Here is a 26709-nt window from a genome sequence, read left to right as displayed (position 1 = left end):
GTATGTTTTAAAATAAGCTATTTTGTTGTTATAATGTTTAAAGTTTCTACCACATGTGCTCCAGCCCTACATTCCCTTTGACCCCCCAAAATAAAATGTTCTTGGGGCTGCATCCTCAAAACCAAGATAAAATGGATTACTAATTATTTGGTGAATGGGCTAATTTAAATCTCCAATCCAGATAAATTTGTGTAAAAATTTCCATTCTGTAGGAAGAGATAACTGCTTAGAGTATGTGGTACGTAGAATAATGCTCCCTGCCCCCAAAGATGATATTTGAGATGGGGAGATTATCCTGGATTATGCAACTGAAAGAATGGACAACTGAATTATTGTAACAGAGCAGTGACCAAGGGGAGACCAAGTATTAGGTTTACAAATCAGCCAGGTGTCCAATGTTTAGCATGTCCTTGTCAAAGACCTTTGGAAACTACAGGGTTTTTACTCATATGTTGGTCCCCGTGAAGTCAGGGTCTGTGAAGGGTCTGGGATTTTACCTTACTTGCAAGCTAACAAGTTAGCCTATTACAGAAGACTGGAGACACCGACATCAGAATCAGAGGACTTTTTTACTCACAGCACAGCAAGCAGCATGAGCGTGGTGGTGTTAATTCCCCATGTCCTCCAAAACTCACCGAGGTGACCAAGATGGGCATGAACGAAATGAGTGCTGTGCACTCAGTGGATTTGTGTCACAGTTGAGCAGCGTTGAGGTTAGGGAATCTATTGCTTTTACAGTGGGCCATGAGCAAGGGGTGGGTTGTGGCAGGGGGAGAGGGTTGGAACTACTTTCCTCGTAGTTGTTGTGTCCTGGTTGACCACCCCAAATGGAGATGTCAGACCTGGGAGTTATAAGCCTCCGTGGGTCAAGAGTTCATTTTTAAGAAGAGCTCAGCAGCAGACCAACGATTGCTTCCCATTTTTGAAAGGGGTGTGTTATGGGTTGAAATGTGTCCTCCTTCTCCAAATTCATATGTTGAAGCCTTAACCTCTAGTACTTCAGAATGTGATCTTGTTTGGAGATAGGGTCTTTACAGAGGTAATCAAGTTAAAATGAGGTGGTTAGAATGGGCCCTAATTCAGTGTGACTGATGGCTTTATGAGAAGAAGAAATTTGGACACAAGACCATACAATTCATACTGGACTATTCATACCGGGAGCATACAATGTGAATATGAAGACAGCTGTTTACAAGCCAAGGAAGGGGCCTGGAACAGATGCTTCTCTCACAGCCTTAGTAAGGAACAAACTTTGGAGACACCTTGACTTTAGATTTTTCCCCTTCAGAACAGAGACAATATATTTCTGTTGCTTAAGCCATCCAGTTTGTGGTCCTTTGTTATGGCAGCACCAGCAAACTAATATAGGATGTATTTGGTGCCTGTGCCCAGCAGGTGGTGCTGCTGTATTGGGCAGTGGCCTCTAGAGCTTGATAGTGATTTTCTTTTTCTCCCTGGGATTCTCTGTTTCTATTAGACCACCTGGAAGGGGTCTGGGAATCCGTGACTGGGGAATCGGTTTTGGTTACTGTGAGTTTTATAATACAAGCACATAATACATCTATGTCATTGTACATATGTATGTAGTGGGGAGGGAGAATGTTGACACACATCCCAGTATCTTGAATTGGCTAAAGGTCCCTTTAATTTTTTTTACTCACTGTGAAGTTTGCTCACACTCTGTCAGTTGAATTCAGTTACTTCCCCCCCCCGTCACAACACACATGTGGCCAAGCATGATGACTCACGCCTAATCACGCCTGTAATCCTAGCACACTGGGAGACCAAGGCAGGAAGGTTGCTGGAGCCCAAGAATTCAAGACCACCCTGGGCAACATAGTGAGACTCCATCTCCATTTAAAAAATTAAAAAAATTAGCCAGTCATGGTGTTACACAACTACAGTCCCAGCTACACAGGACTCTGAGGTGTGAGGATTGCTTGAGCCCAGGAAGGTCAAGGCTGCAGTGAGCTGTGGTCATGCCACTGTACTCCAGCCTGGGTGACAGAGCGAGACCCTGTCTCAAAAAACCAAAACAATAACAATAAAAGAAGAGAGACCAAAGAGTTTAACATAGTTACTTCAAGGGTGGTTGTAATAGTTTCAAGAGATTATGCTGTCTTCAGCTAGGGGAAAGGGGCAGGAAGGGCTTTTTGTCCTTTGGCTCCTTGTCCCAGAATGGGTGCTGCTTCCTCTCCTGTGTTCTCTGGCTTCTGGAGAGAACTGCCACTCTGAGCCATCATTATTTCAGCCTTTGCTGGTGCCACTGCACAGCCTTGCAGTCTTTGGAGCTCTGGGCTACCCCAGTGCTTAGCATACTTGCCTTCCCTGAGACCAAGTAGACTTTGGCACCTGTGTCCAGTCCAACAGAGCCATAAAAGTTCGAGTCACTCCCTTCCCTGAAGTTCCCCAGCATACTTCCCTAAAGCAGCAGAAGTTGGAGGAGAGGCAGGGGAGGGATAGGGGACTGGAGGGAGACAGCAGCTCAGTGCCAGTAAGCAAGGCTTTGTATTTACTTTCAGTTTCAAGTGGCCACCTGCCACTGGGCTCAATAAACAAGTTTCTGATGCTTTTAGTCTACCCATAGTTCCCTACCCTCATTGCTGACACCATTTATTTCAGCTTTGGGGACCCCTAGATTCAGCAGCCATAGCCTCGTTGCGCTGTTTTTTGGCTGGAGCATGGGACTTACTGCCCCATTGTCATGATAACATCCTCCCTTCTCCCACCCCAGAAGGGAGCATGACACAGCCCAAGCACCATTAGGACACCTTGTTTCAAACCTACCTTATGTTGTTCAACCACATTTAACACATAGGACAGTGAGGAACCCTTATTCCACTTTCCCATCCTCATCACCATCTAGGCAAGATCATTTACTACCAGATCTCCAGGAATTTTCTCACATCCTATAATACAGCCAACCAGGGCCTTTGTCCCTCCTTTTCCAGAAAGTCAGATATCTCTGAGCATCTCACGTTTGCCACCAAAACTATCAGGGCATGTAAAGTGTCTGAGATTTTATGCTACTTGCAAACAACAGTAGTCCTCCTTATCTGTGGGGGATATGGTCCAAGATCCCCAGTGGATACCTGAAATCATGGATATTACTGAAGTCTATGTACACTATGGTTTTCCCAGTACATACATACTTGTGATAAAGTTTAATTTATAAATTAGCCATAGTAAGAGATTAACAATAATTAATAATAAAAATAGAATAATTATAACAATATACTATAATAAAAGTTTTGTGTATGTTCTCTCCTTCTCAAAATACCTTATTGTACTGTAGATCTTAATAACCTTGGCATATGATTTTTTTTTTTTTTCTTATTGAGAACTTTCACTCTTTCACTTAAAGGAAGCATTTTATTGTTTCTCTTTGGTATATCCAAATTGCCAGCATCACTACTCTTGCACTTTGGGGCTATGGTTAAGTAAAACAAGGGTTACCTGAACACTAGCCACTGTGATAATGTGACAGCTGATCTGATAGCTGTGATGGCTACTAGGTGACTAACAGGCAGGTAGTGTGTACAGCTTGGCTACACTAGACAAGGTAATGATTCATGTCCCAGCTGGAATGGTGGGAGATTTTATCACATTACTCAGAATGATGGACAATTTAAAAATTATGAATTATTTCTGAAATTTTCCATTTAATATTTTCAGACTGAGGTTGACCATGGGTAACTCAAACTGTGAAAAATGAAACTATGGATAAGAGGGGACTGCTGTAATAAATTAGCCTGTTATTTATGCTGACAGAAGACTTTATTACTCATAGCACAGAAAGCAGCACACACTCCAAGTCCCATAGAGGAGATGAAGGAGAGCCTCGTTGGATACTGGGATGGATGCTTTGGGTTTGTGACATAGCTGAGGAACATTGAGCTTGTGGACTCTCACTTTCATCATGAGTGATGAGCAAGTCTGCTCTTTGACTGGAAGGAGATGGTACCTCATCCCTCAAGGTTGTTTACTGCAAACGCAACTCTGGGAAATGACCCAGCTAAAGAGCAGTCAGGGCCTGTGACCTCATCCTACCCAACAAGGTGGTTCAGGAAGACTTGGCCCATGGTGGACTGATTCTCCCATGTGTTGCTTAAGGTGACTAGGTTTTCCTTGTTGATCAAAATACACTTTATTATTTATTTCTTAATTTTAAGAAAGGATGAACAGGGTAATATAGACCAATATGGTTGAACCAGCGTTCTAACTCTAGAGATACTTGAGTTCTGATCCTACTTGGGGCAGCCTAGAGAGAAACATCGTCATCTACAGCAGTTTTGGAAGATCAGGTTGCTCCTTGAATGTGTCCTACTTGAAGGAATTAAACTTCTAGCATCATTCTAGGGTTTAGAGCTGTTCTTTCCTTTTTTAAGAGTATGAAATATTTGATATATACCACAGAATATATTTATATCAAATGTAAGTTATGGAGTATAAGATGAACACCAGCGAATCTCCCACTAAACTTAAGAATTCTGTTGTGACAATGTTCCTGAAGCTCCTCCCTATGTGTTGAGTGAATCCAAATGGCTACGGCTGGGCTAGAATTGACCTCATGTCCCAGAAGTCTCTAGGGTTGAAAAGGACCCTGCAAATGGAATGGACTTGACTACTGGGCTAGAAGATGATCTCTTTTTAGGGTCCTCAAAGGTGAAGTTTTAAAAAAAATTCTGATTGAAATACCATGTCCAAATGACATCTTTAGCCTGTGATTTAGGCTTTCGGCTATTTTTTAATCTAATGGCACCTCCACAAAAAGGATAAATAGAAGAAATAAAGCAAAACATTTATTAAAGTAAAGCCTAATAACTAAAATCTTATCCTACTGGAGTTTCTTTAGTTCTATATTTTTTGATTAAAAAAGAAATCACAGCTCAATAATCTTGTGTTACTGTTTTTTTTTCTTGTGGGGGAAAGACCACTCATGATTCAACCCCATCTCTTATACCACTGGCCAGGCTCCCAATCCTGGCTGCACATTTGATTCATCCAGGGCCTTTTGAATGTTTGGGTCCCACCTCAGACCTTCACAAAGTTATTTTAATCTCTCCAGGTGACTGTAATGCATGGTCTGGGATGAGAAGCATTTTTTCACTTCTTTTTCTGTGATGCCACATAATTATAATTGGTGATGGTCAGTGATTTAATATAATCTATATTGGAGATAGAAACCAAGCAAGTTTTCAATTAATAGCCAATCAGGAAATGAAATTAAATCAATCAGTGGAGTCTGGTTAATCAAATTTGTAAAAGGCCTCAAATCAAAAGGTTTTCTTTTTTTGAACTAATGACTTTGCTTCAAATTGTGATGGAGAGGATTTATGCTACTAATTATAATGGTATTTTCAGATTATCAACAAACTTCAGTTTCTTTCTAGCCTGGGTTAGAATGGTGGATGAGTGGTAAACTAGCACTCCTTTAAAATACTTCCTTAAAATACCACTAGGTGGCACACCTAAACTAATTTTATATCACCTGAGTGGCTGGAAAAGCATTTTGAGAATAAGGGAAGAACATATTCTATAGGTCCATGCTATGCTACAGTGCTTATGTAGGCAAAGCAGTTATGATCAATGTAAAGATTAGTTGCGTAGTAAACAGATGTTTATTTGTTGTTTATTGTGTTCAAGCAACAAACTGAAGATTTTAAAAAAATACATGAGATCTAGACTTCGACCTTTATGTCTATTGTTAGACATTGGTGTTAAGAAAATGAGGCACAGATATAAACCAAAACATATAGTTATTTAATATTAATATGTATAGGCTGGGTGGGGTAGCTCATGCCTATAATCCTGATCAATGCGGTGAAACCCCATCTCTACAAAACAAGAAGAAAGATTAGTCAAGCGTGGTGGCTCGTGCTACTTGGGAGGAAGATGGCTTAAGCCCAGGAGTTTGGGACCAGCCTGGGCAACATGACGAAACCCCGTCTCTTCTCTCTCTCTCTCTCTCTCACCACTGTGTGTGTGTGTGTGTGTGTGTGTGTATATATATCATATAAAATATATAATATATAATAATATATATTACATATAATACTATAGGCACACATCACATTGCCCAGCTAATATATATAACATATATTATAACATATATACCATATATTACATATATAATTACATACATACTACATATATTATGTATTACACATATTACATGTTACATATATAGTAATATATGCAACATATATTACATATATTTTATAATATGTGTAACATAGATTACATATATTTTATAATATGTGTAACATAGATTACATATATTTTATATGTATTATAGATTATTATTATACATTAGCTGGGCAATGTGATGTGTGCCTATAGTTCCAGCTACTCGGGAGTCTGAGGTGGGAGGATTGCTTGAGCCTGGGGGTTCAAGGTTGCAGTGAGCTGTGATTATGCCACTACACTGCAACCTGGGTGACAGAGAAAGACCTTGTCTCAAGAAAAAGAAAAAGAATAAAAAAGAAATTTCCCATCTGAATTTCTTAATGAGCTGTTGTTGAGGTACCTGGGGCCTGGCAGTCTGTTCATAGAGTGTTTCAAGAAAAAAGAAGGTGTTTTCAACGGTGTCAAATGCTACAGAGAAGTCAAAGGCCTTTAAAAAAAGGTCAGTGCCTGGGAGGAACCATATCAGTAGAATACAAGGGAAGAAACAAGTCTGTAAAGACCTGAGTGTACAAAAGGATAAAATGAAGGAAGAATGTATATAGACTCCCTTAGTTTTCTGTGAAATCTTACCATGCAGGTAAAAGATACAGTATGTTCCAAATATAAGAAGAAACACACTTCCAGACACATACTGGGAGGTATCCCTTTGGCATTGCAACATTCACTTACGCATTTAATACACTTTATGGAGTGTCTATCATATGCCAGTTGAATTAGGAGCTAGAGATACTTTGGTAAACAGCACAATCCCCTCTTTCAAGGAACTCAGCTCTTGAACAGGGTAGTGGTGTGGTAGTGACAACAAACAGTTTCAATAATGTGTTAAGAACTGAGAATTCTAGAGGGTTTTCTGAGCCAAAATTGGTCTGGCTTCAAATGTCTTCTAAGTGCCAGAAGACTATGGAACCATATCTTCAGAATTTTGAGAGAAAAACCCCAAAATTTTAGGTAAATTATACATGCATGCTGATAAAAAGAAAATTTTAAACATGCAAATATTAAGAAAATAAGTCAGGTGTTTTGAAAAAAATTAACTGAAGATATAATCTCGTCAATTTAGAAAGAAATACTAAGACCCACCAGCAAATCTAACTTGCTAAAGTGCATGTAGAGGAGAGGAAAACTTAAAAAAAACTTTAAAACTAACATTTTGGTAATCTTGTTTCTTCTATTCCATCTTCCTTTGCCTTTTTGCCCCTTTTTGTTGGAATATACTTTAAGGCAAATTTCAATTTACCTGTAAGTATTTCTGTATGAATCTGTAACAGATATGGATATAACAATATTTAACTAACTTAGCAATAATTTCTTACTATCATATGCAACCTAATTTCAGTTGCTTCACAAGTATCTTTTACAGTTGGGTTTGAAATAGGGATCCAAGCAAAGTTTTCATACTAATCTTGATTATTATGACTCCTAAGTCTTTCTCAGTTTGTGAGAATATCCCTTCCTTCCTACTTGTCATATATTTATTAGTTGAAGAAACCAGCTCATCTGTTCTATGGAACGTCCTACAGTTTGTATTTGGCTGATTGCACCCTCATGGTATTTTTTAACATATTCTTCTATACTTCATTCTTCCTATGAAGTGGTAAACCTAGAGGTTTGATGAGACTCAGGTTCAGTTCTTTTAGCAAGAATCTTTTCTAGGTGGCACTGTGTACTTTCTAATACATCACGTCATAAAACTCATTAGGTCTGGTTGTCTTTCCTTTAGTCATATCAACCTGATCTGCCCATTATAAAGTTCCCCATCAACCTGTGATCAACTGGCCTTACCATCCACTCATGATCATTGCCCACATCTGTGACTTCATTAGGGCTTGAAAAAAATGGCAGTTTAACAATATTCTCTCATTCCTTTGACATTTGTTGTCTGGAAATTTATTAAGAACTTTCTCTTCCTACTTGGTTATCCTGAAATGTAGTTTGTACAGGAAACAAAAATAAATGCTTGATTCTGTCCTTTTATTTAGCAATTTCAGAATAGTGAATTGACACTCTAGAAATCTCCAAAGGAGACCAAATAATTTTTGTTTATTTGTATATTGTGACTATAAACTATTTAATCAGTTGTAGTCATTATTCTTCTTGCTCAAGTTATCCCATCTTTGGCTAATGGAAGCTCTTTCAAGTTGATTCCTATGTCCGTTGGATAAGACCCACTTAATTCTTGATTGTAGGCACGTTGCTTTAGCCTGCCTGTGTCTCATTTCCCACATGTGAGTATATAGCTTAATAATAAGGGTTATGATACTTTGTAGAGTTACTCTGAGGATTAAGTGAGATGTCCCACATATAAGAATTTAGCACACAGCATCTGCCCCATGTAAGCACTCAGCAAAGTCAGTAATTAAAGCAAAAATTTTCTTATTAGATGTGCCATTTATTCATTCACCAAATATTTATGGAGGAGCCCCTGCTCTATACTGGGCAGTATTTAGATGGGGAGACATAACAGTGAACAAAACCCTTCCCCTGTGGAACTTACACTCCAGTGGGAACACATGCAACAAACCAACAACCACGACGTCTTAGTGGTGATGAGTTCTGTGAGGGGAAAAAGAGTAAGGGATGATGATGGGAGACAGTGGATGGGTGAGTGGGAAATCCCATTTTTGGTAGAGTAGTTAGTGCAAGCCTCAGAAGGTGACCTTTGAGCTGAGCCTTGAGGGAAATGACAAAGTGAGCCATGCAGATAGCCAGGGAAAGAGTTTCAGGCAGAAGGAAAGTGAATGCAGAGGCACTGAGCTGGGAGAACTCGTGGTGAGTTGGAAGACCAGTAAAGAGGCTGGTATGGCAGAACTCTGAAAAGGATGCCGGAGAGTGGAGAGAGATGAGGTGAGAGGTCGCTCAAGCCTTGTACCCAGGACAAATGTTTTGAAATGTATTCTGAGTGACGTGGGAAGCCACTAAAGGGTTTTGAGAGGAGTAGTGATGTGACCTGCTGGTTTTTGCAACATAAAATATAGTGTGTGCTCAATAAGTGCTTTCTCAAATACATAAGAATTAAAGCAGCAAACAACTATTATGAGTGCATTTAAAAGTTGCTTAAATCCTTATAACTCCCAATATCTGTCATACTTGTGCCCTCCCGTCTGTTTTTCTTCTTCACTTGCTTTGTTTTTGAGGAGAAGACTGTGCTAACATCTTCAAATAGGAAGGGTCCTATGTTCTGAGGAAAGGAAGAAAGTGCAGTGTGTGCTTTTCCTTTTGGTGACAAGGAACCAGAATGTAGAGTAGGTGGAGGAGAAGAAAGCAGCACAATTTTTGTAGGTAGAAAGACCAGATAGTGAGTGGGAGTTGGCCCAGAGCCTAGAAGTATAAGTGGACTTAACCTGGAAGTGTCTTGCATAAAGGGGCGGCATGGCCAACACCAGTTCGCTGAGGGAGTGGGGGTACATGCGTGACTTAACTCCTGGATCCACACTGTCTTTAGCTTGTCCTTCTGGGACTCATTTCTGCCCATACCTCCTGTACCCACTAGCTGCCTTAGTCTCCCCCTGTTCCTCACCTGAAGTCATTCTTCCGAAGTTCATTTTTTTCACTTGTGAAAAAAATACATATCATATAAACGTCACCATTTTAAAGTCTACCACAATTCAGTGACATTTAGTACATGTACAATGTTGTGCAACTGTCACCACTATTTAATTCTGTAACACTTCATCACTCCAAAAGGAAACCCTATAATTGTTAACCAGCCACTTCAAATTCCTCCTGTCCTTCCTCAGCCCTTTGCAACCACTAATCTGCTTTCTGTCTCAATGGGTTTGCCTATTTTGGGCATTTTCTATAAATGAAATCATAGAATACATAGTCTTTTGTGTCTGGCTTCCTCCAGTTAATATAATCTTTCTAAGATTCATCCGTGTTGTAACATGTATCAGTACCTCATTCCTTTTTATGGCTGAATATCATCCATTGTATGGATATACTACATTTTGTTTACCTAGTCATCTGTTGGTGGATATTTGGGTTGTTTCTACATTTTGGCTATTGTTTAGTGCTGCTGTGAACATTCTTATACCAGTTGTTGTTTGAACAGTTGTTCTCCATTCTTTTGGGTATATACCTAGTAATGGAGTTGCTGAGCCATATGGTAATTTTATGCTTAACTTATTGAGGAACCACCAAACTGTTTTCCACCATGGCCGCAGTTTTTTACATTCCCACTGTAAAGTGTAAGGGTTACTATTTTTTATGTCCTCACCAAATCTTATTTTCTCTCTCTCTTTTTTTTTTTTTTTTTTTTCAAATTCTAGTCATCTGGTGATTTTGAAATATATCTCATTCTGGTTTTGAGTTGAATTTCCGTAATGGCTAATAACATTGAATATGTTTTCATGGGCTTAATGGCCGTTTGTGTATCTGCTTTGGTGGAATGTCAGTTCTAGTCTTTTGTGTGTCCTTTTTGTGGCTCGCGGTGGCCGCTGGCCCTAGGGCGTGTCTGGCTCAGCTGGGCGGGCGCGCCAGGACCACCCCGCGATGCTGACGCTGCAGCCTCTGTAGGGAGCGCCTGAACCCGCCACGGAGAAACTTCCGCTGAAGAAAGCTCAGTCTCAGTTGTGCTTCCTGGCTCTTGCCTGCCAAAGGCGTACCATTTCCACTTGATGTCATCGCGCAGAATGGGGTGAAAGGGACTCAGTGACATATTCACTTTGGAGGATAAATAATCATACTGCAATGTTTTCCTTGGGAACCGCTGTTTCCAGAAGCCATGGTCTTTGAAAATTACCATTGCTGCTGGCCTTGTATTCCTGGGTGTTTTGAGAGAAGATGTGCCCCGCTGCTGGCTCTGAGTGCCTGTCGCTGAGGTCGCCCTGGCCTTTGACAAAATGAACACACCTGTGAGTGCTGATGCCTGTGAGCTCCCCATGACCTGCACTGGAAAGACGCAGAGCGGCGGCCTCTGAAGACCAGCTCCCTCCCCTTCCCCTTGGCCTTGCCCTTCCTGCTCAGGGTCCACCATGGAGACGCTGTCCCAGGACTCTGCTAGAATGTCAGATCTGTTTTAATTACTACAGCCCCTAGCGAAGGCCCAAGTTGCTGGATTGCAAGCACACCTGCTGTTCAGTGTGCCTCCAGCAGATGAGGACCAGTCAGAAGGACGTGTGATGACCCTGGTGCAGCGGTGTCACCAAGCCGCCCCTCCCCCCCCTCGCTTCTCCGTGTCACAGCTCCTCGACGACCCTGAGGTCCTGGCTGTCATCACCATTCCACACACTTCCGAGCACACGCCGGTTTTCATCAGACTTCCCAGCAATGGGTGCTACATGCTGCCCCTGCCCATCTCCAAGGAGCATGTGCTGCTGCCCAGACACATGAGCTACCGCCTGCTGCCCAGGAGCCCGCAGAAGTCCGTCAATGTGGTGACCATCCCTGCTGGACAGCAGCCTCTGCAAGGCAAGGCTCCCCAGGGGGCGGCAGAGGAGGACCAGGATAGGCAGGTCGTGGTGAAAAGCTCCATCTGGTTGGGGGTGTGTACTGTCATCTTGGTGGCTTGGGTCTTGATCTTCCTCCTCAGCATCGTGCTCCATAACATGTCCTGCATTTCTAAGTGCTTCACTGTGACATCTTGTGGCTGGAGAGGGCTGCAGGGAAGTCTCTTGTGGGTGCCAACTTAGAGGCTGAGCATGTTGGTGATGAGATCCCAGTGAGAAGATGACCATTTGGTGCTGAGAACTGGCTCTGGTTTGCCTCTTGATTTACCCCAAGACAGACATCAAGGGCAGAAGGTGAGGTCTCAACAAGATACCAGGCGAATTGCTCTGAGTATTGATGGCAACAGCTTTGAAGATGATTGTATGCATCCTCATAATCATGTATTAAATGGACTGTAATTTCTGATTTTTTAAAATCATGTTATGAGATCAACATATTCTACTTAGATGTTAAACTGTACAAGTGCGTACAATGTGATCTTCTCTAAATATGTTAGATTAAAACAAAGATGCTATGTATGCAAGTAGAATTAAACCTGCAAATCCATGTAAAAATTCAGTTAAGACATGCAATACTGACTTCTTTACTTTTTTTTTTTTTTCTTGAAACCCAGTCTTCATTTAGTTGCTAAGGCTTTTTATACATTTTGAATGGCACCAAAACAAAATAAGTAAAAATGGACAGTTGTTATTGTTTTTTTTGAGAAAATATTTTAACAAGTGTCTCCAATGTGTTGTATTTTGTCATGAACCTTCATTTTCTTCACTTGTAATTAGAGCCCCTACGTGTTTATTAAACAGAAAGCCCAATAGGGGAGCAATAAACTGAGAAATCATGAGGAAAAAAAAAGTACTTTACATATTATGGATACTAGATTTTTATTGGATATAAGTTTTGTAAATATTTTCTCCCATTTGCAGGTGGTGTTTTTTTTTTTTTTTTCCTCTTGGCAGTGTCCCCTGACACACACATTTTCAATTTTTATGAAGTCCAATTTATTTTTCTTTTGTTGTTCTTGGTGTCATATCAGAGAAACTATTGCCAAATCCAACTTCATAAGGATTTGCTCCTATATTTTTTTTTCTAAAAGTTTTCCGGTTGTAGCTCTTAAATTTAGGTCTTTGGTCCATTTTGAGTTAATTTCTATGTATGGTATGTAGTAAGGGTCCAACTTTACTCTTTTGCATGTGGATATCCAGCTGTCTTGGGATGAGGTCCATTCTTCATGAGCATACAGAAGCTAGACACTGTACAGTAAAGATTAGAGGTCACATACTAAGTCTTTAACTGGCTCAGATAAAGAAACTGCTCACCAGGTTCTGCCCACACAGCCCCTTTGAAAAGTGCATCTTGACCTTTACTGGTCTTCAAAGTTTGAGTGGCAACCTGCTGTGTCTTTCTCTTTCAAAACTGAAATGAGTGGAAATAAGTTAGCTTAGTTGTAGTATGAAGGACTGTATCTAAATGCAAATACTATTATGCATTATTTAACTTTCAAAGAGCCTACTAAAAATGTCCACCAAGTCTCTTAAAATGTGGGGCAGATACTAATATGTCTGCAGTCACTTAGGGGAGCTAATGAAAATACTTTTAATATTTTCTATATTCTGATGTCCAGAAATGGTAAGAAGTGAAAGTAGAACAGTTAATAAAGGTCATTAGTGCCACAGGCACTTTTCTACAAAGGTAGATAAATGGCAAAGAAGGGTCAAGCCACCAAGCTGATCCTTGGCTGCCTAGCCCTTCCATGCAAACAATGGGTCCAGGACAGACACTTCTCCAGGGCAGACACACTGTTTTTAGATTTGTTCACAAACTTAAGTGAGACCAATGAATCTAGTAACCATCAGAAAGCTTTTTTTTTTTTTCCTCCAAGCTATAATTTTATTTTCATAAATCTGAAGAGAGCAAATTTTTGTTAATTTTTGTTCTTCATTGCTTGGGCAAGGGGGTAGATTGCTTTATTATTTATTAATTCTGTGAGGCATTTACAATTGCCTACTATATGCAGGGTTTCAGGTACAAAAAGATTTAAAATGATCCTATAGCTTTAATAATTGTTTTTGCCTCTTTATACATTTTGATAATATGTATACAGATAGACACATAGTCACCCTACCATATTTCAAAAGAATTTCAGGTAACCTTGCTATTAAAATCTTTAGACTTCTACGTGTCTTGTTTCTACTTTACCTGGTTCCTTAAGATAATGAAGAATTTAGGGCAGCAGGAGGAGGAGGATTTCTAGAGAGAGAAAAAAGCCCCCATGGATATCTTTAATGTTGAGTATTAAGGAAAACGATCTACAGTATTATTAGATTTGAATAAACTCATGATATTCAGAATAAAAGTGAATCCATATTTTTAAAAAATGTTTAATTTTGAAATAATTTTAGATTTGCAGAAAAGGTGCAAAACATGGAGAGTTCAAGTATATCCTTTATCCATCTTCCTCTAATATTAACAATTTACAAAATAATTGTACAGTGATCAAAACCGGGAGATTAATATTGGTACAATACTATTTAAACCACTGATTTTTTTTTTTTTTTCATTTCACCAGTTTTTCTCCTAAAGTCCCTTTTCTGTTCCAGGATCAAACCCAAGATCTCGCATTACATTTAATTGGTGTCTTCTCAATCTCCTCCCATCTGTGACAGTTATTCTTTCTTTCCTTGGCTTTTATGATAAGTACTTTTGAGAAATACTGGTCATTTATTTAGTAGAATTTCTTACTTTGGGTTTGTTCAATATTTTCTCATAATTAGATTGAGATTGTGAATGTTTTCGCTTAGTTTTCTTAAACCATAAACTGCTTTTGTGTCTTCCTTGTTGCATTGTATCAGAGGATACATGAAGTTGATATGTCTTATTGCTAGTGGTGTTAACCTTGATCACTTGGTTAAGGTTGTATCCATCAAGTTTATATACACTGTAAAGTTACTATTTTTTCTTTCTAATTGATAAATATCTTTGAGGAAATACTTTGCGACTTTGTTAATATCCTGCTTCTTCTTGAACTTTTGCCCACTGATTTCATCTTTCATTGGTGGGATCTTACATGCAACAATTATTACTCTGAGGTTTGCCTAATACTGATTTTTTTTTATTTACTTCATTTCATCTGTATTTGTTAATTGGAAGAGCTGTCCCTTCTTTGTGTGTTTATTTATTCAATTATTTATATCAATATGTTTTCATGGACATTTTATTCTGTGGGTTATAAGCTAGTGCCATCATTATTTATTTTGTGGCTCAGATTGTTTCAGCCTTGACTTTGACCAACTTCCATTTGCTTTCTATATCATTTTAATAGAACTCATCCTTTTTTGAGTACTTGCTTCTTTTCTGTGATCACAGTATATGCCAGGCTCATCTTATATTGTTCCTGCTCCAGGCCTGGAATTATTGACTTCTTCATGGAGTCCTGGTTCCTTTTGTCAGAGAATGATATTTGGAAATCAAGACCTGGGCTCTGGTTGTGCTTACTGTTACAACGATTGTCCCTAGGTTCTCTCAGCAAAGACATGTATGTATATGAACCCATGCATAGACACACATCTGTATTTATTTCTATATCTACCTATCTGTATATATTTTCTAAACCACAAGTTCATATTGGCACCTCTAATTCCAATCCAGTGTGACACATTTCATTCTAGCTCTTTCCTTTTCTTTATCTGTAAGTTGTTTTTCCTCAGGTACTGAGACACTTTACACTATATTCACTTCAATCCCAGTAGACACATAAAATAGTTTTAGAATTGCCCATATGTACTCCTGTAAGAAACAGATTCAATAACTAGAGGACATTATTTGTATGTTCTTTTTGTCTTCACAGTATCCAGTCAAAATACTGTTTTCAGAAGTTAATAAGGTTACTTTTTCCTGGCTCCTTCAGTGTTAGTTTATTGACTTGTAATGCAGTTGGATTTATTTGTTATACTTTGTATTCTCTCCACATCTGGTTGATTTTAATTAATTATAGGGCTGAGGAGTATATGAAACATTGCTATGGTTCTAATAGTCAAAGCTATATAAAAAGATACATTCGTGGTAGCTCATGCCTGTAATCCCAGCACTTTGGGAGGCCAAGATAGGCAGATCACCTGAAGTCAGGGCTTTGAGACCAGCCTGGCTCAACATGGTGACACCTCTGTCTCTACTAAAAATACAAAAGTTAGTTGGGTGTGGTGGCGGGCGCCTGTAATCCCAGCTACTTGGGGAGGCTGAGGCAGCAGAATCGCTTGAACCTAGGAAGTGGAGGTTGCAGTGAGCCGAGATGGCGCCATTGCACTCCAGCCTGGTGACAGAGCGAGACTCCGTCATAAACAAACAAACAAACAAACAAACAAGATACACTTCAAGAAATGTTCTTCCTCTTTCTCCCTATTAACCCATTCCCATTCCCCCTCATCTTTATAATACCCTGTTACCACACTTCCTCTATAGGTGTTTAATTTCTTAACCAAGATAAATCTTTGGTTTGTCATTTCTACATTGATTTGGTACAGTGAATAGCTACATGTGTATTTTCTTATGCCCCCTTCTCTTATGTGCGAAGGGTAGCATATCATTGATACCTTGTTTACTTTGCATTTTTCATTTAACAGTATATCCTGGAAACCACTCCAAATCAATTCAGAGATCTTTATCGTTTAAAAAAATGGTTGCATAGAATTTTATTGTGTAGCTATATCAAAATTTATTCAAATAATGTATTACACTGTATTAGTCTTCTATTGCTGTAACAGATTATCACAAACTTAGTGATTTAAAACAACATAAAATTTTTTATCTTATATTTCTGAAGGCCAGAAGTTTGAAATGGTTCTCAATAGATAAAAATCAAGATGTGAGGGGGGCTGCATTTCTTCTGGAGGGTCTAGGAGAAAACCTCTTTCCTTGCCTTTTTTTAGTTTCTAGAGGCTGCCTGCACTCCTTGGCTCATGGGCCCTTCCTCCATATTTAAGCTAGCAGCATGGCATCTTCATTTCTCTCTAATTCTGACTCTCTTGCCTCCATCTTTCACTTTTAGGACCCTTGTGATTACACTGGGACTGGATAATACAGGATACTCTTCTCTTCCCATCTCAAAATCCTGAACTTAGTCACACCTACAAAGTCCTTTTTTGCCATGTAAGGAGATAGATTCACAGGTTCTGAGGATTAGACATGGGCTTCTTTGAGGGCCCATTATTCTGCCCACCCAAGATACTTAGATTATTTCCAATATTTTGCTATTACAAACAGTGCTTCAATGAATAACTTTGTACTTTCATATTTTTATATTGTTGGAGGTGTATCTTCAAGGTAGATTTTTAGAGTTGAGATTGCTGAGTTAAAGGCAAGTACTTGTTAGACATTGCTACGTTTCTCTTCAGAAGGGTTTATCAATCTGAAAGTGGCTATTTTCCCAAAGTCTCAGCAACAAAGTGTGTTGTCTTGCTTTTTAGTTTTTGCCAGCCTGACAAGCAAGAAGTGGTATCTCACTCTTGCTTTAATTTGCTTTTCTTTAATTGTGAGTGAGTTTAAACATTTTCTCATGTTTGAGGGCCATTTATATATCTTGTTTTTTGTGAATTTTCTGTTTATTGGGCTTTTATCTACTGTTCCTCAAGGGTTCTTTGTATATTAGGAGTATTGGTCTCTTGTCTATGGATATATCTTCCTAATATTTTATCTGAGTTTGTCACTTGTTTATGGTGGTTTAAAAATTTTTACACCATGAAAAAAAGTTTAGTTTTATGTGATCAAGTTATCAATATTTTATTGCCTCTACATTTTGGTTCTTGATTTAGAAAGCTTTTCCCTATACCACAGTTATCCTTGTTTCCTGTGGTACTTTTGTCTTCATTCATTTTCTGTTGCTATAATCCAATATACAGACTGGGTAATTTATAAAGAATAGAGATTGATTTAGCTCATGGTTCTAGAGGCTGGGAAGTCTCCTTCCTTCTGCATCAGGACATGGCAGGAAGCATCACATGGTGAGACACAGCAAGCAAGCCCAAGAAAGCTTGGTTTTATAACAAAGCCATGATAACAAACCTACTCACATGACAGGGACATTAATTTATTCATGAGTGCAGAGCCAGCATTTATTCATTCACGAGGATAAAGGATTAAGTTTCCAACACTTGAACTTTGGGAGGACACATTCAAACCATAGCAACTTGTATAGCCTCATTTATTGACATTTAGAGTCCAAATCCATCTGGGGTTAATTCTCATATATGATATGAGATAGGGCTAATCTTATCTTTTTCTGATGGCTACCTTGCAGTACCTATACTACTTATTACGAAGTCTATCTTTACCCCCAGTGAGTTGAGATACTACCTTTATCACATACTAAGTCTCAGTATGTACTTGCATTTATTTCTGGACACTCTAATTCACTGGTCAGTTTGTCTAGTCATGTACTAGTCCTGTAGTGTTTTAATTACAGACACTTTTTAGTATGGTTTAATGCTTGTTGAGGCTAGTATGCCATTGTAGTTTTTCTTTTTCAGTGTTTTCTTGGATAATCTTGCATGTTTGATTTTCCACAGAAATTTTAGTATCAACATGCCCAAGTATAAAATAGTCTGTTGATATTTTTCATTGGGATTTTATTAATTTATAAGTTTATTTATGAAGAACTGTGGAGTCATTTTATTCAAGAATAGGAAAAGTTTTTCCATTCTTTTAAGTCTATTTTAATGTCTTCCAGAAGCTTATAAATAAACTGTAGGCTAAACCAATGAAAAACTAAAATTTTAAGTTAAATTTAAAAATGTCATATCTTGTCAGTAATTAGAAATATATTCTTATAGTTGGGTTTCTTCCCTAGCCAGCAAGGGGCTGTGTTCACAGTGGCTTAATGTCATGATATGGCTACTGAGGGCTGTGGATTCATTCTTCTTTGTGTGCACTTGGAGGTTCACAGGTTTTGGAGTCACACATACCTGTGTCTGAACCTGACTCCATCACTTACTGGTTCAGTGACCATGGATAAGTGACACAGGCTCTCTGAGTCTGGCTTCTTCATCTCTAAGATGGGGAGAAGGATACCCAAGAACTGGTTCATGTAGCAGAGTAGATGCTCACTAATGTTTCCCTCTTTTCTTTCTTTGTTGTTGTTGTTGTTGTTTTGAAAAGGATCTTGCTCTGTCTCCCAGGCTAGAGTGCAGTGGCACAATTTTGGCTCACTGCAACCTCTGCCTTCTGGGTTCAAGTGATTCTCTTGCCTCAGCCTCCTGAGTAGCTGAGATTATAGATGCATGCCACCATGGCCTGGCTAATTTTTGTATTTTTAGTAGAGATGGGGTTTCACCACATTGGCCAGGCTGGTCTCAAACTCCCGACCTCAGGTGATCTGCCTGCCTTGGCCTCCCAAAGTGCTGGGATTACAGGTGTGAGCCACCACAACTGACCCGTTTCCTTCTTTTCTTACCTGCTTTATTTGCTCATAATGACTATTCCATTCTTTCTTTCATCTCTAGTTTCATTATATACGTAACCAGAGAGTAAGTTAAGCTAAATATTGTCATACAAATACCCATTTTCTTTAGCCATTTAACAATTAACAATATTATATCCAGCTGAAGTAAATAATGCTGATTTATTTCATCTAGAGTGTTGTATATTGGTCTCAAGGTAAAAGGCTGTGCTTTAAAAAATGGAGACAAAATTTTATTGTTCATTTGTGAATGCTTATTTGATATACTGATGCCATTTCTAATCTTTCTCTGTGGTACAGGCCATAAACCTGTACTAGAAGTGAACCATTTTAATTTTCTACTGTGGATCTGCCTTATTCCAAGAGCTATGCAACAGACAATAGTGTTAGACAAAGTCTCAGTATGAACAAATTCAGTTTTGTAGAGAAGCATAATCTAAAACATAATTTTCCCAACCCTGCCTGCTTAAACTGCTTATTGCCTTAATTATGATTTCACCATGATTTTGGTGACTTCTGTTAATTTCTTTTTGTTTTTGAGATAGAGTCTCGCTCTGTCACCCAGGCTGATGTGCGGTGGCACGATCTTGGCCCACTGCCCACTGCAACCTCTGCCTCCTGGGTTCAAGTGAGCACATCGGCTAATTTTTGTATTATTTTTTTTTTTTAGTAGAGATGGGGTTTCACCTTGTTGTGTTGCCTAGGCTGGTTTTAAACTCCTGACCTCAAGTGATCCACTTGACTCAGCCTCCCAAAATGCTGGGATTACAGGCATGAGCCACCGTGCCCACCCACTTCTGTTAATTTCTATGTCTTGAGTTTATAGTGAGGTCGATTGCACAGATTGTGTAATGAAGCATAAACTTTTATACTTCAAAATGATCGCCTTAAATGCTTATTTCAGTCACAAATAGAAAAATGAATAGGTACAATTAAGGCCAGCAATCGCATTTTTTTCTTGCTTTTAAATATAAAGTTTTAAAGTCAAAATATTATTTTATTATTTAAAAAGCAATCATTTTATCGTCTTATATGCTTGGTTTCTAGGGTTTTTAAAGGTAAAAATTTCTCCAGGTCCCGCTTCACCTATGCTTGTTCTTAAACTTAGATAAGAATTTGAAAAACCATGCCTTAGAATGTTTCTGGAAAAAAAAAAAGTTAGAATTTCATTATTCCAAGATACAGTGGAGGTATTCCAAGATACACTGGGTAAACACTCTCATTAAATAGGAGAATTTGGCCAAAAGAAAGGGGCTACAGGCCCCATGCATCTGAAACCCAGCAGGGCAGTCGTTAAACCTTAAAGCTCCAAACTAATCTCCTTTGACTTCATGTCCCACATCCAGCGCACACTGGTGTGAGGGATGGGCTCCCAAAGCTTTGGGCAGCTCCACGCCTGTGGCTTTGTAAGGTTCAGCCCCTACAACTGCTCTTATAGGCTGGTGTTGAGTGTCTGTGGCTTTTCCAGGTGCAGGGTCCAAGCTGTCAGTGGATCTGCCATTCTGGGTATATATATATAAAGGGGAGTTTATTAAGTATTAACTCACACAATCACAAGGTCCCACAATAGGCTGTCTGCAGGCTAAGGAGCAAGGATAGCCAGTCCGAGTTCCAAAACTGAAGAACTTGAAGTTCGATGTTCAAGGGCAGGAAACATCCAGCACGGGAGAAAGATGTAGGCCATGAGGCTAGGCCAGTCTAACTTTTTCACATCTTTCTGCCTGCTTTATATTCACTGGCAGCTGATTAGATGGTGCCCATCCAGATTAAGGGTGGATCTGCCTTCCCCAGCCCACTGACTCAAATGTTAATCTCCTTTGGTAACACCCTCACAGATATACCCAGGATTAATACTTTGCATCCTTCAATCCAATCAAGTTGACACTTAGTATTAACCATCACAGTGCCCCAGTAGAATCTGTGTGGGGGCTTCAACCCCATATTTCCCCTCCGTACTGCTCTAATAGAGGTTCTCCATGAGGAATCTCCCCCTGCAGCAGGCTTCTGTCTGGACATCCAGACTTTTCCATACATCCTCCATAATCTAGGAAGAGGCTCCCAAGCCTCAACTCTTATATGCTGCATACTCACAGGCTTAGCATCACCTGGAAGCTGCTAAGGCTTACAGCTTGTACCCTCTGAAGCAGTGACCTGAGCTGTATCGGTATCTGAGCTGTATCTGACCTAAGGCTGGAGCTGGAGTGACAATGATGTGGGGAACAGTGTCCCGAGGCTGTGCAGGGAAGTGGGGCTTTCAGCCTGGCCCAGGAAACCAGGAACCATTCTGTCGTCTTAGGCCTCTGGGCCTGTGATGGGAGGGGCTGCTGCAAAGGTCTCTGAAATGTCTTCAGGCCTTTTCTTTATTGTCTTGACTATTAGACTTGGCTCCTCTTTACTTATGCAAATTGATGCAGACTGCTTGAATTCTTCATCCAAAAATGGACTTTTCTTTTCTACCATATGGCCATGCTACAAATTTCGTAAACTTCTATGCTCCCTTTTAAATATAAGTTCCAGTTTTAGGTCATTTCTTTGCTTGTACATATGAGCCTAGGCTACTAGAAGCAGCCAGTCTACATCTTGAATGTTTTGCTGGTTAGAAATTTCTTCCACCAGATACCCTAAATCATCACTCTCAAGCTCAAAGTTGCACATATCCCTTGGCAGGGCACAGTGCAGCCAGGCTCTTTGCTAAAGCTTAGCAGAAGTGACTGCTCTGCTTCCCATAGGTTTTTCATTTCCATCTGAAACCTCATCCACCTGGCTATCTCTGTCCATATCACTATCAGCATTTGGGTCACAACCATTCAACAAGTCTTTAGGAAGATCCAACTTTCTCTCATCCTCCTGTCTTCCTCTGAGCCCTCTACACTCTTCCAACCTCTGCCCATTACACAATTCAAAAGCCACTTTCATTGTCAACAAGATAATATGATTTTATAGCAAAATATAATCTAAAATAAAACTTTTTTTCTAGCCCCTCCAAATTTAGACCAGTTATTCCCTCAGGGAAAATTTCTACATGTCTTTGGTGGGCTTCTGTTAAATTCCATGTCCTGGGCTTATAATAGAGTTGTCCATATACAGATTAGGCAATGAAACACTAAACCTTTGTGGTACTTGAAAATGGCAGCATTAAATGCTAATATCAATCATACACACACAGACACACACACACTGTAGTTACAGGTGCAATTAAGAGTGGCGATAGCATTTTCCTTTTCTTTTAAAATTATGGTTTTAAGGCCAAATGTTGCTATTTTTAAGCCAGTTATTTAAAGATCTTATCTAACTTGATTCCTAGGTTTTTTAGGGTAAAGTCTCCAAATTCTCCACTTCTCCTATTCTTGAGACATCACTTTAGGTGTGGATTTGCAAAGCAATGCTTCAGAATTTTTTTTTTTTTTGAAAAATTTGTAAGAACAACATCATAATGCGGCCTAGAGGTGTAATCAGACATATTTATATTACAGATAGAACCCAAAATAGAATATTGTAATACTAATTTATTTATTCAATACTTTTTAAAGGCCTAACAATATGCCAGGCCCTGTGCTAGTCAATAAGGATATAAAGATAAAAACACAAGGTTGAGAAGTTTTATAATAATTAAATGCTCTGAAGTGTTTCAAATTATATCACATAGTGCTTTTCTTAGAAGAACTATTTAGATTGTGTTCAATAAACACAAATTTGGTGTTGTCTTTGTGTATATGAAAAATTAGTGATGTTAGTTTAAGTTCATGGGTAGGTTCAGTTCAAATATATTTACTGAAGACAATTTAGCAATATAGGGCCATTGGGTTAGGGATTTATTTATTATGATAGGATAATTTTGTCATTTAGCATCTGAATTTTTGTTATATATGGGAGCATTCATTTGATTGTCAATCATTGTACATGTTTTAGATGCCAAATTATAGAATAAAATTATTTATGTACTCCAAAATTAATTTGAAGAAATATTTACTTTGAGAAAATTTTGTACATGAAGACCTCAGTTTTAAAAGCAATATAAAAGTGAGGGACTATAGGTGATTTTTCTTTCCTGAAAAAAACTGCAATTACATTTTATTCTATAATGTATACAAACAAAAAGCACAGTGAGAGCTGCAACTGTAGACCTTGTACCTTAACTTCATTTTTATTTTTAATATTTTTAAAATTTTCAATAGCTTTTGGGTACAAGTGGTTTTTGATTACATGGATGAATTCTATAGTGGTGAATTCTGAGATTTTAATGCACCCATTACCTGAGTAGTGTATGTTGTAGCCATTATGTAGGTTTTTATTAGTTCCAGAATATATATGCAGGATGTGCCTGTTTGTTACATAGGCTAACGTGTGCCATGGTGGTTTGCTGAACCTGTCAACCCATCTCCTAGGTATTAAGCCCAGGATGCATTAGCTCTTTACCCTAATGTTCTCCCCCTGGCCCACCCTCCCCCAACAGGCCCCAGTGAATATTGTTCCCCTCCCTGTGTCCATGTGTTCTCATTGTTCAGCTCCCACTTGTAAGTGAGAACATGCGGTGTTTCGTTTTCTGTTCCTGCATTAGTTTGCTGAGGATAATGGCTTCCAGCTTCATCCATTTCCCTGCAAAGGACATGATCTTGTTCCTTTTTATGACTGCATAGTATTCCATGCTGTATATGTATGACACTTTCTTTATCTAGTCTGTTATTTGTTGCAGGAAGTCAGGGACCCCAAACGGAGGGATGTGCTGAAGCTATGTCAGAAGAACATAAATTGTGAAGATTTCATGGATGTTTATCACTTCCCCAATCATTACTCTTATAATTTCCTATGTCTGTCTTTACTTTAATCTCTTAATCCTGTCATCTTTGTAAGCTGAGGATGTATGTCGCCTCATGACCCAGTGATGATTGTGTTAACTGCACAAATTGTTCATAAAGCATGTGTGTTTGAACAGTATGAAATCTGGGCACCTTAAGAACAGGATAACAGCAATTTTCAGGGAACAAGGGAGATAACCTTAAAGTCTGGCTGCCTGTGGGCCAGGCAGGACAGAGCCATATTTCTCTTATTACTGAAAACGGGTAAGAGAAATATTGCTGAATTCTTTCCCCAGTAAAGAATATTAATAATTAACAGCCCTGGGACAAGAATGCATTCCCGGTGGTGGGGGGGGGCCTCTAAAATGGCTGCTCTGGGGGTGTCTGCTCTGTGTTATGCAGTTGCAGATAAGGGATGAAACAGGCCCTGTCCTCCTGCAGCGCCCCCAGGCTTGCTAGGATTAGGAAATTCCAGCCTGGCGAATTCTAGTCAGACTGGAATTCTAGTCGTTTTGTCAGGTTTGTCAAAGATCAGATGATTGTAGATATGCAGTTTCATTTCTGAGTTATCTATTCTGTTCCATTGGTTTATGTGTCTATTTTTTTAATACCAGTACCATGTTGTTTTGATTACTGTAGCCTCGTAGTATAGTTTGAAGTCAGGTAGCATGATGCCTCCAGCTTTGCTCTTTTTGTTTAAGATTTTCTGGCTATGTGAGCTCTTTTTTGGTTCCATAAGAATTTTAAAATACTTTTTTTTCTAATTCTGTGAAGAATGTCAATGGTAATTTAATGGGAGTAGCATTGAATCTATCAATTGTTTTGGGCAATATGGCCATTTTTACAATATTGATTCTTCCTATCCATCTGCTTATGTCCTCTCTGATTTCCTTGAGCAGTGGTTTGTAGTTCTTCTTGAAAAGGTCCTTCACTTCCCTTGTTAGCTGTATTCCTAGGCATTTTATTCTCTTTGTGGCAGCTGTGAATGGGAATTCATTCATGATTTGGCTCTCTGCTTGTCTATTGTTGGTGTATAGAAATGCTTGTGATTTCTGCACATGGATTTTGTATCCTGAGACTTTGCTGAAGTTGCTTATCAACTTAAGAAGCTTTTGGGCTGAGTCAATGGGGTTTTCTAGAAATAGGATCATGTCATCCAGCTTTTGCCCATTCAGTATGATATTGGCTGTGGTTTTGTCACAAATGGCTCTTATTATTTTGAAGTGTGTTCCTTCAATACTTAGTTTATTGTGAGTTTTTAACATGAAGGGATGTTGAATTTTATCAAAGGTGTTTGTTGTGCATCTATTGAGATAATTATATGGTTTTTGTCTTTAGTTCTGTTTATGCGATGAATCACATTTATTGATTTGTGTGTGTTGAACCAAATTTGCATCCTGGGGATAAAGCCATCTTGATTGTGGTGGATAAGCTTTTTGATGTGCTGCGGAATTTGGCTCGCCAGTATTTTATTGAGGATTTTTGCATCGATGTTCATCAGGGATATTGGCCTGAAGTTTTCTTTTTTTTTTTTTGCTGCGTCTCTGCCAGATTTTGGTATTGGGATGATGCTGGCCTCATAGAGTTAGTTAGGGAGGGGTACCTCCTTTTCAATTGTTTGGAATCATTTCAGAAGAAATGGTACCAGCTCTTCTTTGTAATTCTGGTAGAATTCAGCTGTAAATCCATCTGGACCTGGGCTATTTTTGGTTGGTAGGCTGTTCATTACTGCCTCAATTTCAGAACTCATTGTCTATTCAGGGATTCAACTTCTTCCTGGTTCAGTCTTGAGAGAGTGTATGTGTCTAGGAATGTACCCATTTCTTCCAGATTTTCCAGTTTATTTGCATAGAGGTGTTTATAGTATTCTCTGATGGTTGTTTGTATTTCTGTGGGGTCAGTGGTGTTATCCCTCTTGTCATTTCTGATTGTGTTTATTTGAATCCTCTGCTTTTTCTTCTTTATTAGTCTTGTAGGATGAGGCAGAACCTATGAACAGGCAGAGCCCATAGAAATGGTATTTCCTTCTCTCATCTTATGTGAAGAAAAGTGCATGAGCCCATTTTCTCATGGATTGATTTATCTGTAACCATTAATAAGGACCCCATTTTGTTTTGTAGTCCTCCCCTTCATACTCATCACTAAAATATTTGCTTCCAGGATAGAAGTTTACTTAATAGAGAACATAGAATGGGATTAAATTTTAAACTTCTGGTTAATACTGTGATATTGTTTTCTTGTGCTTTAGTAGAACAATCTTATCGTTGCCTTTATCCTAACTGTGAAGTATGAATCAATTCAAAATTTACAGCATTAAGAATGAGAATCATGGCCGGGCGTGGTGGCTCATGCCTGTGATCCCAGCATGTTGGGAGGCCGAGGTGGGCGGATCACCCGAGGTCAGGAGTTCGAGACCAGCCTGGCTAACTTGGTGAAACCCTGTTTCTACTAAAAATACAGAAAATTAGCCAGGTGTGGTGGCGTGCGCCTGTAATCCTAGCCACTCGGGAGGCTGAGATAGGAGAATCGCTTGAATCCAGGAGGCAGAGGTTGCAGTGACCTGAGATCGCGTCATTGCACTCCAGCTTGGGCAACAAGAGTGAAACTCCATCTCAAAAAAAAAAAAAAAAGAATCATTTAGCGACTCCTCAACTCACTGCTCTATAACAAAGCACCTAGTATTGGTGAAATAAATTGTTCCAATCTGCTGTCTGTTTAAAATTATGTAATGCCACTTTCCATCTGTTACATTGACACCAATAATGATTAAACGCAGCAAAATAAACCTTATTTCTACCCAGCCTTCCACCACCTATTATCCAGGGGAGAATA

General features: G+C 39.1%; 1 protein-coding gene and 1 pseudogene across 3 annotated transcripts in view; both read left to right on the top strand.

Annotated features, from left to right (window-relative positions):
• Nucleotides 1–26709, top strand: part of LOC105491856 (plasminogen receptor with a C-terminal lysine) — a 75390-nt gene that overhangs the window by 3542 nt on the left and 45139 nt on the right. The window lies entirely within an intron of this gene.
• Nucleotides 7–26510, top strand: LOC139358259 (E3 ubiquitin-protein ligase RNF152-like; annotated as a pseudogene).

The sequence above is a fragment of the Macaca nemestrina genome, chromosome 14 (genome assembly GCF_043159975.1).
Source record: "Macaca nemestrina isolate mMacNem1 chromosome 14, mMacNem.hap1, whole genome shotgun sequence".
Taxonomy (NCBI): Eukaryota; Metazoa; Chordata; class Mammalia; order Primates; family Cercopithecidae; genus Macaca; species Macaca nemestrina.
Note: the sequence above shows the minus strand (reverse complement) of the source record. Positions and strands in the feature narration are given on the sequence as shown.